Raw genomic sequence first — 13,143 nt, 5'->3', positions numbered from 1 at the left:
GTATGGCACTGTAGTTATTGTTCAAAACTTGGAAAAATAAGAAAAAAAAAAAGTGGTTCACGAAACCAAAGCACTATAACTACAGTGATTTAGTGCATTCACGTTTATATATATATATATATAGTTAGGGCAGCACGTGCAAGAGACGTGTTAACCATAGAAAAAAAAAGTAGTGATTAGGATCTATTCTAAATTTTATTTGTATTACAAAATAAAAATATAAATCAGTTGATTTTTAAAATACATAGATATTTACATTAATCAAAAGAGACATTAATTTTAAGAATTTTGATAATTATGTCATAAAAAGTTAATCTCATTCGAATAAGACCGTGACGGATCCCAGTTTAATATTTTATTATTTTATTTTTACCTATAACTTACATCTCATTAATTATGAATATATTGTAATAACAACAATATGTTACAACATTTTTAGTTGTGCGAGATCTCGGTATGATATTTTATTATTTTATTTTAATTTATTTTGACTCATAAGGAATTGATACATGCGTCACAACATTTTCACAATATCTCTATGTATACATTGTACTTAATTACAATGTAATTTTATATTATAGACACACAAAAAATTGTCAAATTTTGTACACATTTACAAAATTTGTATAATATTTACCATTTTTTGTGCAAATGTGTATAATATTAACCACTTTTGTGTATTTACAATGTAAACTTGCATTGCAAGTACAAAGTAAACATATAAAGATCTTAAAAAAAACAAAAATAAAAACAAAGCTCAAACCAACTAGCATACATGAAAAAAAAAAAAAAAAAAAAATGCACCTCACTAATTGAATAAACCAATAAAACACTATTCATGAGCCTTTGGCTCATTTTATATAGTTAATAGATATGTCAGCTTACATAAATATTTAAAAGAAAAAAAAAAACTTTAGGCATTATAGAAATTAATGTTAAAATGTTGTAGACTTATCTTTTTTTATTTGATCTATAAAAAACTGAGATCTTAACAATTGTGAAAATATTGTGATAACAATAAGTGTTGTAACATTTTCTCGAAACATTTATTTTTAATTGTGGTTGGTCACAGTTTCATATTTTATTATTTTATTTCGACTTGTAAGAAATTGACACGTCAATAATTGTGAAATTTGTTGTGTCAATATAACAATATATATACTAGCTTACATAAATATATATAAAAAAAAAAAAAAAAAAAAACTTTAGGCGTGTCAGTTGAATAAACCAAAAGTATTGCACAATAAGTGTTGTAACATATTCTCAAAACATTTATTTTTAGTTGTGGTTGGTCACAGTCTCATATTTTATTATTTTATTTCGACTTATAAGAAATTGACACGTTAATAATTGTGAAAAAATTGTGAAATTTGTTGTATTAGTATAACAATATATATACCAGCTTATATAAATATTTAAAAGGAAAAAAAAAAAACATAAACTAAAAAAAAAAAAAACAAAAAACTTTAGGCACTGTAACTACAATGCCAATTGAATAAAGCAAAAGCATTGCACAATAAGTGTTGTAACATTTTCTCAAAACATTTATTTTTAGTTGTGGTTGGTCACAGTTTTTTTTTTTTTTTTTGTTCGACTAGTAAGAAATTGACACGTCAATAATTGTAAAAATATTGTGAAATTTGTTATGTCAGTATAACAATATATATACCAGCTTACATAAATATTTAAAAAAAAAAAAAAAAAAAAAAAAAACAAACCGATTACTGGGAAAAAAAAAAAAAAAACTTTAGGCACTGTAGCTAAACCAAAAGCACTGTAGCTACCGTGCATATGCACATTCGTGATAAAGCAAAAACACTACACAATAAGTGTTGTAACATTTTTTCAAAACATTTATTTTTAATTGTGGTTGATCACAGTCTCATATTTTATTATTTTATTTCAACTTGTAAGAAATTGACACGTCAATAATTGTGAAAATATTATGAAATTTGTTGTGTCAGTATAACAATATTTATACCAGCTTACATAAATATTTAAAAGAAAAAAAAAACACAAACCGATTATTGAAAAAAAAAAAAAAAAAACTTTAGACACTGTAGCTATAGTGCCGGTCAATAATTGTGAAAATATTGTGAAATTTGTTGCATCAGTATAACAATATATATACCAGCTTACATAAATATTTAAAAAAAAAAAAAAAAACTTTAGGGACTGTAACTCCAGTGCCGATTAATTAAACCAAAAGCACTGTATATAAAGAAGAAAGAAAAGACAAAAAAAAAACAAAAAAGCACAAAAAAAAAAAAGGACTCACGAAACCAAAGCACTGTTATCGCTACAGTGCTTGCACAGTGCAAACACACTAAGTGCATAGTGCCGAAGCACTGTAGCAGCATAGCCGCTTTTTATATAAAGATTATGAAATCAAAAACTTATTTGCACCTCTCCTTCAGATCAAGACTTTCACAAAAAGTACTTTTTCTCTTTGCTCCATTTGTAATTTTTTTTCTTTTGTAAAAATTTAAAATGTTATGTCCGAACTTGTTGAAGATTGAAGAGAAACAACCATAAATTAGGAAAGTTAACATTCATTTTGGTTTATATTAAGAACACTTATTGGTCTTGGAAAAAGTGACAAATGATGTAAAGCCTGTTGGACTAAAATGTCACAATTAGAAAAAATTTATCTAGCATCTTCATTTCATTTAGAACGCATTTGCATTTGCATTTAAGCTGGTAGGAACAAATCAACCTTTTTGGGTACTGCTTTCTGAACTTGCAATATTGGAAATGGAAAGCTACTGTGTAAAATTAGTTTTAGGGTAAAGCGCACAAATGGAGTAATAAGTCGTTGCGTTTAAGGACTAAATTGGTTATTTTCCAATTGTCTTAGATGTGCTTAGCATTACCCCAAACCTCATGGATATTAATTGTATTTTACTTATTATTTTAGGAATTGGTGTCACAATGGATCAACAAAATTTTAAGACAAGTTCTTATGGTTGGAAAGGGTACCAAGTCCTAACTTTACACCAAAAAATCCCAAACTCATAGATACCCAGCATTGTTATGGTCCTTTGGATTTTTTATTTATTATTTGTGAATATACATTTATGGTGTTCCAATATTGGGGTTGGTTTCAATTTGGTGGTTCAACATAATTGTGTCAATTAATCCTCTTATTTTTTTTTTAATTGATTTTAATGTTTTCTTTACCTCTAAAATATGGACAAAGTCAAGAGCCTTATAACTAAACTAGTTGACACCTCTCGGTATTTTCAATATAGACATCCAAGATTCAAATTCTCTCTCCCCAACTATCGAATTATCAACAACAACAAAACATTAATGAAATTTGAAATGTGACAACTAAAATATTAAGAATTTGTTTGGTTCCTTGATTTGAAAATAGTTTTTTGTTTTCAAATCCAAAAGGTCATAAGGCCCACATGGTGATTAGTCCACTTTAATCTGGCTGATAATTTTTTCCCTTTTTCTTCTCATAATCTCACTTTATACCAAAGCCTTGCCAACTCTAGGGTGTCACATCCTACCTCACCCTTTCTCTACTTTGCCACATTAAATCTTAAACTTAAGTTTTCTCAATCGTGTGATCGACCTAGTCTAAACCAATCATCCAATAAAAAATATATATTTTGAACAAGACATAATATTTGAAATCAATGATGACTTAGCAAAGATCATTAGAATATTTAACAATAAAATCTCAAAATTGTCGAGTAACAATACCAAAATTCATAGCTACTTTTGTAGGGAGAGAGATAAATAGAGAATGGAGATCTCAACTATTTGGGTCTAGTAGGGGAGTATGGTTAGCTATCAATTAGGGATCTATAGTTATATAGTTTGCCTTTATGTGGTGGCTTTGGAGTTGATTTTAAAATTAATGGGTTGAGGGTGTTATTGTAATCAATAGTGTCTAAGTCTTTTGGGTGTGATGGATAAATCTAGCCTCAATTTTAGGGGAGATTGATTGGGGCAAATATAATGGGTTTTTTAGACTAGGGAAACATGATTGTTCATTGTGTCGAATAGATTATTGATGGTAGGATTTGGGTGATTTGGTTTATGGGTCAATTGCTTGACTTTTGGTGATTTTGAGGTTGAGTTTTGTGATATCTCATACTAAATGCATTTGACTGGATTAGATTGTATGAGTGTGTGTTATGCGATTATGTGTTGAGTCTCATATTAAGTGTTTGCTAGGTCAATATGAGATATATAAACGATTATGACGAGTTTAATTGTAACTTGATTAGTTCTCTTGGAACATGTCCATGAATTGTGAAAAATGCTATCATAGCCAACTAGCACCATGTGACTCATGACACTACAATGTCACATAAGCCTTGAAGAAGACGTCAGAGATATAGGTAGGGGAGATTATAATACTAAATATTGTTTGGATTGATACTTATTTAGATATGAATGTGGGTTCTACAAATGTGTGTTGAGTCTTATGTTAGGCATATACTATATCAACATAGACCATATAAATACCTAGAAGGAGCTTAAATTGTTACTCGATGAATTATTTTGGGGTTTAGTACATATGTGGCTAACTTTTTCAATTATTCATGACAAGTGTGTTTGGTGGTTTGTAAGAATGGGTTTAGCCAAGCACGCGTGCATGTGTAAGAATAATTTGCGGTGGCTTATGTTAGGTATAATTCTAGGTTTCTATTGATTGTCGTGTGTGGTGGCTTTGGTGTGAGCTGTTTTAGTTGAAGAAAACTAGCTATGTTTGGTTTTTAGTAGAGTTTTGATAAATGGACATGAGTTGGATTATGTGTCATTGATAAAGTCAAGTGTTAAGGGAGAGCGAGAGAGAGAAGACAAAAGGAAAGAATGAAATAAATGAAGAACATGGAAAAAAATAAATGCAACAATTTGAATGGTGACACATACCATCTTAGGTGGTGTGACACCATGTTGTATGGTTTATATAAGCAAAAATAATGTGTAGTTAATTCCCATTTGCCACATTAGTAAGTTTCATCTCTATTTAAATGGAAAGGGTAACAATAAAATTAGTACAAGCATAAGATGAATAAATTGATGCAATTAAATGTATGGATCAAATTGAAACCAACCCCAATTTTAAATCAAAAGTGATTTGGATTTATTTTAAAGAGTTTAGTAGATTTGTATGGAATGACAAACAATGTTGTTTAATAGCATGCGTGTTCTTAGGGTGCTATTTTTGTAATTTCTCTTGTAATTTTTTAGTTAATATGAAAATTTTGGGAGGAAATAGACTTAACATTTTCATAATGCATAATTATGCTAAAAATATGTGTTTTCCTGAAATATTAATTTTGAAACATCTTTCATAATCGTTTGGTTTGTAAGAAAAGCTTACAATGAATTGAGTTTAATATTTTCATTATGTATTATTCTATATAGAAATGAAAAATGATATTTAAGAAAAAATTATTAAATGAAAAACTAGTAGGTGGGAGGGGTGTTTTTAGGATATGAAAAACTAACTATCAAGTGTAGTTATTAATGACATTTGTCTCAATCCTAAAACAATAATTTGATTCATAGACCTACACATACTAAATGTTACTGTTCTGTGGGGGAAAAAAACCCAAGTTTATTTTTCATGTCTCTCTTTCTCATTGATCAGCTAGACAACAACTAGTGAGTTTCATGCTTTCAAATATTTTTAATTCTCCCATTTCTTTAATTATCTCATGGATTCTCTATTTTTTTTATTCATCTCAAACTTTGGGTTTACATTGCGCAATTAAAATGCACAACCTAATGCTCAAGCTTTCAATCTCACCATTTCCATGTATGAATATGTTGATTTTACGTGTTTTAAAGGAATGAAATTTCAAATATGTTTAAGTGGTGTCAAATGATGATCAAGATTAAGATAATTAATAAAAATATATATTTTTTGCTATTATTCGGTAGAACCCCATTTCCCCAAAGATAATAAATTTCTCTTTGTTTTTTGTGTGTTTTTTTTTTATGGAGAAAATTACCTGAAAATATTTTATGTCATGGTGGTTTGTGTCATTTTCATTTTTATATTGGCTTTCTTTGATGTTGTTTGTATTATTTTCATGTTTTATAGAGTATATTATTTGTTGTTACCTCTTTGGTGGTTTTATTGTTGAATTATTATTAGAAAATGAAGATTTGGTTGATTTTATGTTATGTGTAATGGGTTATATAGACCTAGCCTAGTTTAGAAAAAATCTTGATATTTTGAAAAACCCAGCTCAAAATATCCATTTTGCTTTTAAAAAAAATCATACATTTAATCCTACCCTAACAACCAACCTAACCAATTTAACCAATTGCATCAACATTAATGAAAATTGAATGTGGTTTAGACGATCCACCCCAATCTAAGAGTGCAATTTGGTTTCATTTGATTGGAAGTGCATCATCTTATTTTGGCTTAAAAAATAAACTTCAAATAATTGACCAACCAAACTGATGAATGATAAACCATGACCTCAAGGTTAATAAATCCCACATAAATGGGTAAGATCATGTTAAATTCCTCCCAAATTGTGCGATTTGACTAATGACATTTGACCCCTCGAATTGAGATTTTTATATGGAGTTGCCACTTATTTTATTAAGTTAGAAAAAATAAGAAAACTACAATTAAAAAAACACCTCATTTTATTGTCAAATTGAAAATTTGCATTTGGTGGAATATGTAAAGTTGTGATTTTCAATTAGGTTTTGTTGGCATTAATTCCATGTCAAATTTGATTGTAATTCATCAATCATTTCCCTATATGTTTATGGGATTCAATGTAATGAGTGTGAGAAATTAGTAAAGAACTATGAAGAGTAAGACAACTTGCGACTAATTTGTGAGTGGAGCAACCTGCGAAATGTCAAGTGAAGAGCACATGCTGGAAGTTGAAAGATTCAAGTGTTGAGGGCATCTTGCGAGTGGCTTATGACTTAGCCAACTCGTGACCTGACTTGCGAGATGCATTGCCAGCTTGTTTTGTGTGTCTTTCCTCATTTCTTTACCCACACTATAAAGCTCATATTACCCACAAAATTGTAAGGATAATTTCAGAGAAAAAACCCTAGAAATACATTAAAGAGTTAGAGATTGCTTACCTACAATCCTTTACACATTTCTCTTAGTTTTCCTCATACTCCTACCTCTCTAATTCCATATCCATTGAGAGGTTCTTAGCCCAAATACATACCTCACACATTCTGAGTGTTGTGAGTTTTTTTGGAGCTCTTGGGAAACATTGGGTTATGCCATTCTATGGTGGATGCAATTGGTGCTAATTGCGAGATCCAGAAAGCTAGTGACGATAAGGCTCGGTGAAGCTCGTTGGTAGCTGGGACTTGGAGGGTCTAAGTACAGAGGATAGTCTAGGCTTGGAGGGTCTATATTGTAATCTTTGTACTCCAACTTATTCACTAGTAGATTGATTCAGCTTAGAGGGCCGCAGGGAGGTTTTTATGCCGAGCACTTCGGTTTTCCTTTTCTATTACACATCGCGGTGTTATCTTGTGTTTGCATCTCTCTTCCCTTACTCCTTCTGTTTTATACTTAATTGTTAATTATGTATGTCCATGCATTAGGAAGTATTCTGGGTTAATTGCGCATTGATTGCTCTAATTCTACATCTGGTAGAGTAGATTAAAAGCATTTAACCCCTAATTTAAAATTGGGGGTTTTAATTAGCTCTAGTAGTTATACTATCGAGCTTTCAGAATATATAAAGAAAAATTACATGGCTTTTTCCCTAGATGCAACCTAAAAAATTACATTATTTTTATTTCCTTGAAAATTTCATTGATAAGACATACTCTAAAACTATTGTTCTAAGATCAAAGGCTAAGTTATGGAGTGTGAATGTATTAGGCATCCACTTTGCCCAATTAATCGACCTTTAAGAATGTAGGGGCCATGACCATGTCACTCTATCGATGCATCCAAATATATCTTTAAAATAAGCATGTTATAATTTGTTATAGTCATTTTTTGTATGAGTTGGCATATCCGAGTCTAAATGCACTTTTGATGTAATTGAGTCATAGTTTAGATTGTTCACTAAGTGTTTAAGTGGTATCAATTGAAGACACAATCAGAACAAGCTCAAGAATACTTAAACTAGTGTTGTAACTGTTGTTTCAATAGAAGTCTCGATAGCAGCCGATTGATGGAGCTTTGATTATGTAGAATTTCATATTTAGATTAGATGACGTGGCAGCATTGGGATTTTTGCACTAGGGTTCCAGTACGACTTAAATACTATTTTTAAGAGCTATCATCACACACACAACAAACTCATATCATTGAAAAGTTGCTGCAACCTTGTGGTTGTTTTGAACCAACCTACTTATGGTTCATCTATTGAAGTGTGTTGCTGCGAAGAACTTTGCACCAACCATCTACATCAATCAAAAGTTGTTGTAAGGAGTCGTCACATTGATAGGAGATTTGTTCAACTATTAGACGTTGATAGGAAATCTATGCTAACCGAAAAAGTCTACTATTTATCTTAGTCCATCCAGATTAGAGTTGAACTAGTGTTAGTAGGTTCTACAATTGTAGGTATTGGTATTGGGTAATTTCTATACTTGTAACCTCGATTACTGTTTAATGGATTAATCAAGAGTGGTGACCTATATAATCACCCAATGGGGTTTTGCTTGCTAGGGTTTTTCCATCGTGACCATATTATTTTGTCATTTTATTTTCCATTGCATTTAGCTTACGTGAAATGGCTGTGCATTCCGCTTAGTAATTGAATCTTGCATGAAATTAATCTAATTAATGAAATTGGATGATTGGTCAATTCACTGGGTCAATTCTAAACCCAACATAAACATATAAAGGAATTGAAAATTTAGGATTTTGAAAAAGTGTTTTGAACAATATTGAAGGCATGTGATCAAGTGAAAGTCCTAATATAAAGCTAGCATGCTTGATTCTAAATCATACCATAAATCACAAACATGTTTGAAGCAATTATAAAACAAAAGTTTGACACCACTTCGATTTGGATTTTATATATGCATGCACGATTGACTTCAAGAATAGGATCGAACGTTCTTCAAGATTGGGCCACAGGCAATAACTCCTCCCTTCAAAGTTCCTTGGATGGTTGGAAATTTGGACAACAACTCCTTTCTTCAAGCTTTAAAAATTTGGTAGCACCTTATCTATTCAATGGTTCTCTTGAAATTTCCTTCGGTTTTTCAGGAATTTTGACTGAGTAACAATAGATTGTCAATGTTTCGATAATAGGAAGTGATTGGAGCTTACTTTGAGACGAATTTATGCTAAGGAAGTCATAAATTTTGTAGCTTTTGTGGGGATAAAATGTTGTGATTGAGAAAAAGGATCAGCAATCACCTAATAACTCTTTCTCAAAAGCTCTCTCAAAGAATCAAAAGTTGAATTGTGCTTTAAAAGTGAGGATCACTCCTCTATTTAAAGAGAGGGGAAACCCTTGGTTGATGAGTTGGAATGAGTTACTAACTCTCCTAAGCTGACAATTTAGAGGTTTATCTCAAATTACGATGAGATTAAGTTGCAAATTTGAAAAACAAAAAAAAAAAAAAAAATCAAGAGCTAGGTTGAAATTTCAATTTTAGGGCCACAAGTGCCCAATTGCACTTTCTGAGTGCTAATTGGCACTTCAAAGTCCTAATGTGATATGTTTTCGATTTTTTCTTTTTGTTTTGTTTATTTATTTATTTTTGCAATATTGGATGTTTTTCTTATCATCCTTTGAAAGAAATTTAACTAGATGTTAAAATTAATGGACTAACATGACACTTTTTAATTTTAGTGGACCAAAATGACAATTGATCAAAGTTTAAGGGTGTAAATTGTATTTTGGCATCAGTTTTAAAAAAGTTCAAGACTCAAAATCTTTGATAAGATTATCATTATAAATTAAAAATAGGGACATGATTAGGAATAGGAACCACTATAACAAGTAGATAAAAAAAGGATAGAGTACTAATTTATGATGACACTCATATTGTAAAAACAAATTTAATCTATTATAGGCTTAGAGCCTAATGGTGAAACTGTCACTTTTTTATTTTTCCAATAAACTAGGGTTTAAATCTTTTTGCCCTCAACTATCAAATTATGAGAAAAAAAAAAATCAACTATTATAAAATAAAAAAGAGGATATCCAAACTTCTTCAAGTATCTAACTCTATTCTCGTGTGTGTATAATCCCCCATCTCATACACACCAAGTTATTTAGTACCACTTCAACCTAAGTATAATCCAAATGTAATATTCATCAAACAATTGTCGTTCCAAATTCAATATACATCCAACTGTTCAGTTAGAATATCTGTTATTCACTTATTTGTGCCACAATAAATTTGTATTTGATTATTATATTATTATTATTTCACATGCAAAAGTTGAGCTAAGTTATAATTGAAAAGTTTCCACTCTCCTATAAGGTATCTAGTATTCCCATTGCATACAGCAAACACTCTAGAATATATATATATATATATATATAAATATATATTCAGTCTCCATATGCAAAACGCCATATTAATACTAGATTTATAAAAACACCAAAAGAACTAACTTAATAATTGAATGACTTTCTTCAAGTTTCTAATTAAATTAAACTCTCAAAGGAGGTAAATATGTCTTCTTTTCCTTTTGACATTATGGGAAGAAATTTTAGTTTTTTTTTTTATTTAATTTATTTTTAGAGTTAAAAAAAAAATCTATAATTTCTTACCATAATATCAAAAGGAAAAGAAGTTAGTTTTTTTTTAGAAGAAGACATAGAGGTTTAGTAATAAAGCTTTGGGATAATTACAGTAAAACCACTAGTGGTTTGGCGTATTTGCACTTTGCTTACCCGTGGTTTAAAACTTAACACTTTGCCCACCTATGCTTCATTCCGTCTGTTCCCCATTACCCACCTCACCCTTAGACATTAGAAAAACACATTTTTATTTGAAATCACAACATAAAACGAATCAAAACTTCTTCCCCTCAGGATATTTCTCACGAGACCTATTTTCATATGAAATAAATATTATGCCTTCCAAGGTCTATTGAGACAGGAAAATACTTCTACTTACAATGCAAGACAAAACCTACATGTTGACTATATACAAAAGCCATGAAATAGAAGGATTCTTCAAGAAAATTCCATTTACGCGAGACATCATGATTCATAAACTCCTCTAGGTTGTAAAAAGACATATAAGGAGCTTCTATGTAGAAGAGCAATCACAATGTTTGAACTGTGAATTATGTCTTTGTTTAAGTGACCCAATATGAATAAGAGATCTTAACCATAAGTCCTCAACCAAGCATGTTTGTCTCAGTCAACAAACCATTTTACAACGACTTACGAATCATTTCTTAAGAATCAACTTGATTTGCAACTCTTTTAATTAAGATAATAACTCCTTTACATTCAAACCCCCTACTCACCCTTGATTCACCATAAACCTCTGCAAGAACAGTTGCCATCCTTGAAATGGTGAAAACCCAACCCAAAAGGTGAAAACTCATAGATTTCAGCTATTCCAACGTACCAATTTATCAAAAGGTGAAAACCCAACCCAAAAAATTTCAAAATTTCATACTTGGTTTGCTGTATGAAATTGTTGGAAACTTGAAAATTTCAAATCAGAAAAGCCTCGCAACAACCACAAGTCAAAATTGTTGGAAACTCGAAAATACTCTTGAAACACATGCAGAAAATCACAAACCCAGCTCAATGCAGAGGAACTTTGAAGTTCTAGGTTTCACGAGAAATTTCTTGAGGGAAGAAGTTTTGATTCGTTTTATGTTATAATTTCAAATAAAAAAGTGTTTTTTTAAAGTCAAAAGGTGAGGTGGGTAACAAAGAGCAAACGGAATGAAGTACAGGTGGACAAAATCTTAAATTTTAAACCACGGATAAGCAAAGTGTAAATAGGCCAAACTATAGGTGAGTTTACTGTAATTATCCCTAAAGCTTTTATGATATAAAATGGTAGAACGATAGAAAATGGTGAGAAGATAAAAAAGTGGGAGAATAGAAAAGATTTTAATTTCCCTCATTTTTGTTTGGTTGGGAGTGAAAAAGTGGAGGAATGGAAAAAATAATTTTATATAAATTTACTCATATACCAGTATTAAAAAATGATACCCAATTAAAACAAAAAAAAGTGACAAGCAACCCAAAAAAAAAAAAGAAGCAATCACCCAAATTTATTAAAAACAAAAACAAAACAAAGCACCATGCCACAGCCTAGGAAATCAAAAGAAAAAAGGAAAAAAAGAAAAAGAAAAAAAAAAGATGCACTATCCTAACAAAAAAAGAAGCGAGAGAAAACACCTGGGCACCACACCATCAGTTTCCCCTCTCCCTCTCCCCCTCCCAACCAAACATCCTTCAAGAAGTTTTTCCTCTCAAAATCCACTCCACCAAACACACCCTAATTGAAAAATTCTTTGAGATTACCAGTATTTGACAAATACAGTGAATGTCAGTGAGTAATGCTTTAAAAATATGGGTTTCTAAAATATGAACAATAAATTATAGAGTTTTTTTTTTACCTAATGACTCCAAATTCCAACTTTAACTATTAAACTGTTTTTAGGACTTCAAGTTTTAAAGACTATCTTAAAGATTTTTAGCGAAATTGGCAAACGTCTGACGGTTTTACTAAAAAAAAATGGCTCTTAAATCTCTTCTTTTATGGTGCTAACGTACTACTTGATTCATCCTTCAAATCCATCTTGAATTGATTTTTTTTTTTAAGAAAAAAAAATTGCATCTTGAATTGAGTTATTATCGTTAATGAAAATAGAATAATGATTATTTTCATTCTTTTTCTTCTCAAAAAAAATAAATAAATAAAAAATGCCGGTGCACCTTTTTGAATAAGATGAAAATCAAAAACGTAAAGGTCAAAGAAAATTTTCGCACGACTTTTCCGAATGGAATAAAATTCAATGGACTAGTCAAATTACATTTTCCGAACCAACTAGAAATGCATCACATTTTCAGATGCACATTGCTATACAAGTTCCACATATTACATTCCTCTCGAGACATGAAATTACACATTAGATTAGTCGGTGTCTAAGCCCAACTAAAATTTTGACATTATCAAATTAGAAAATATTTGGGAATAGAAAATTGCTAAATGGACAAATAA

Source organism: Quercus robur, chromosome 2 (assembly GCF_932294415.1).
Source record: "Quercus robur chromosome 2, dhQueRobu3.1, whole genome shotgun sequence".
Classification (NCBI taxonomy): Eukaryota; Viridiplantae; Streptophyta; class Magnoliopsida; order Fagales; family Fagaceae; genus Quercus; species Quercus robur.
The sequence above is the reverse complement of the archived record's forward strand: the minus strand, read 5'-3'. Positions refer to the sequence as shown.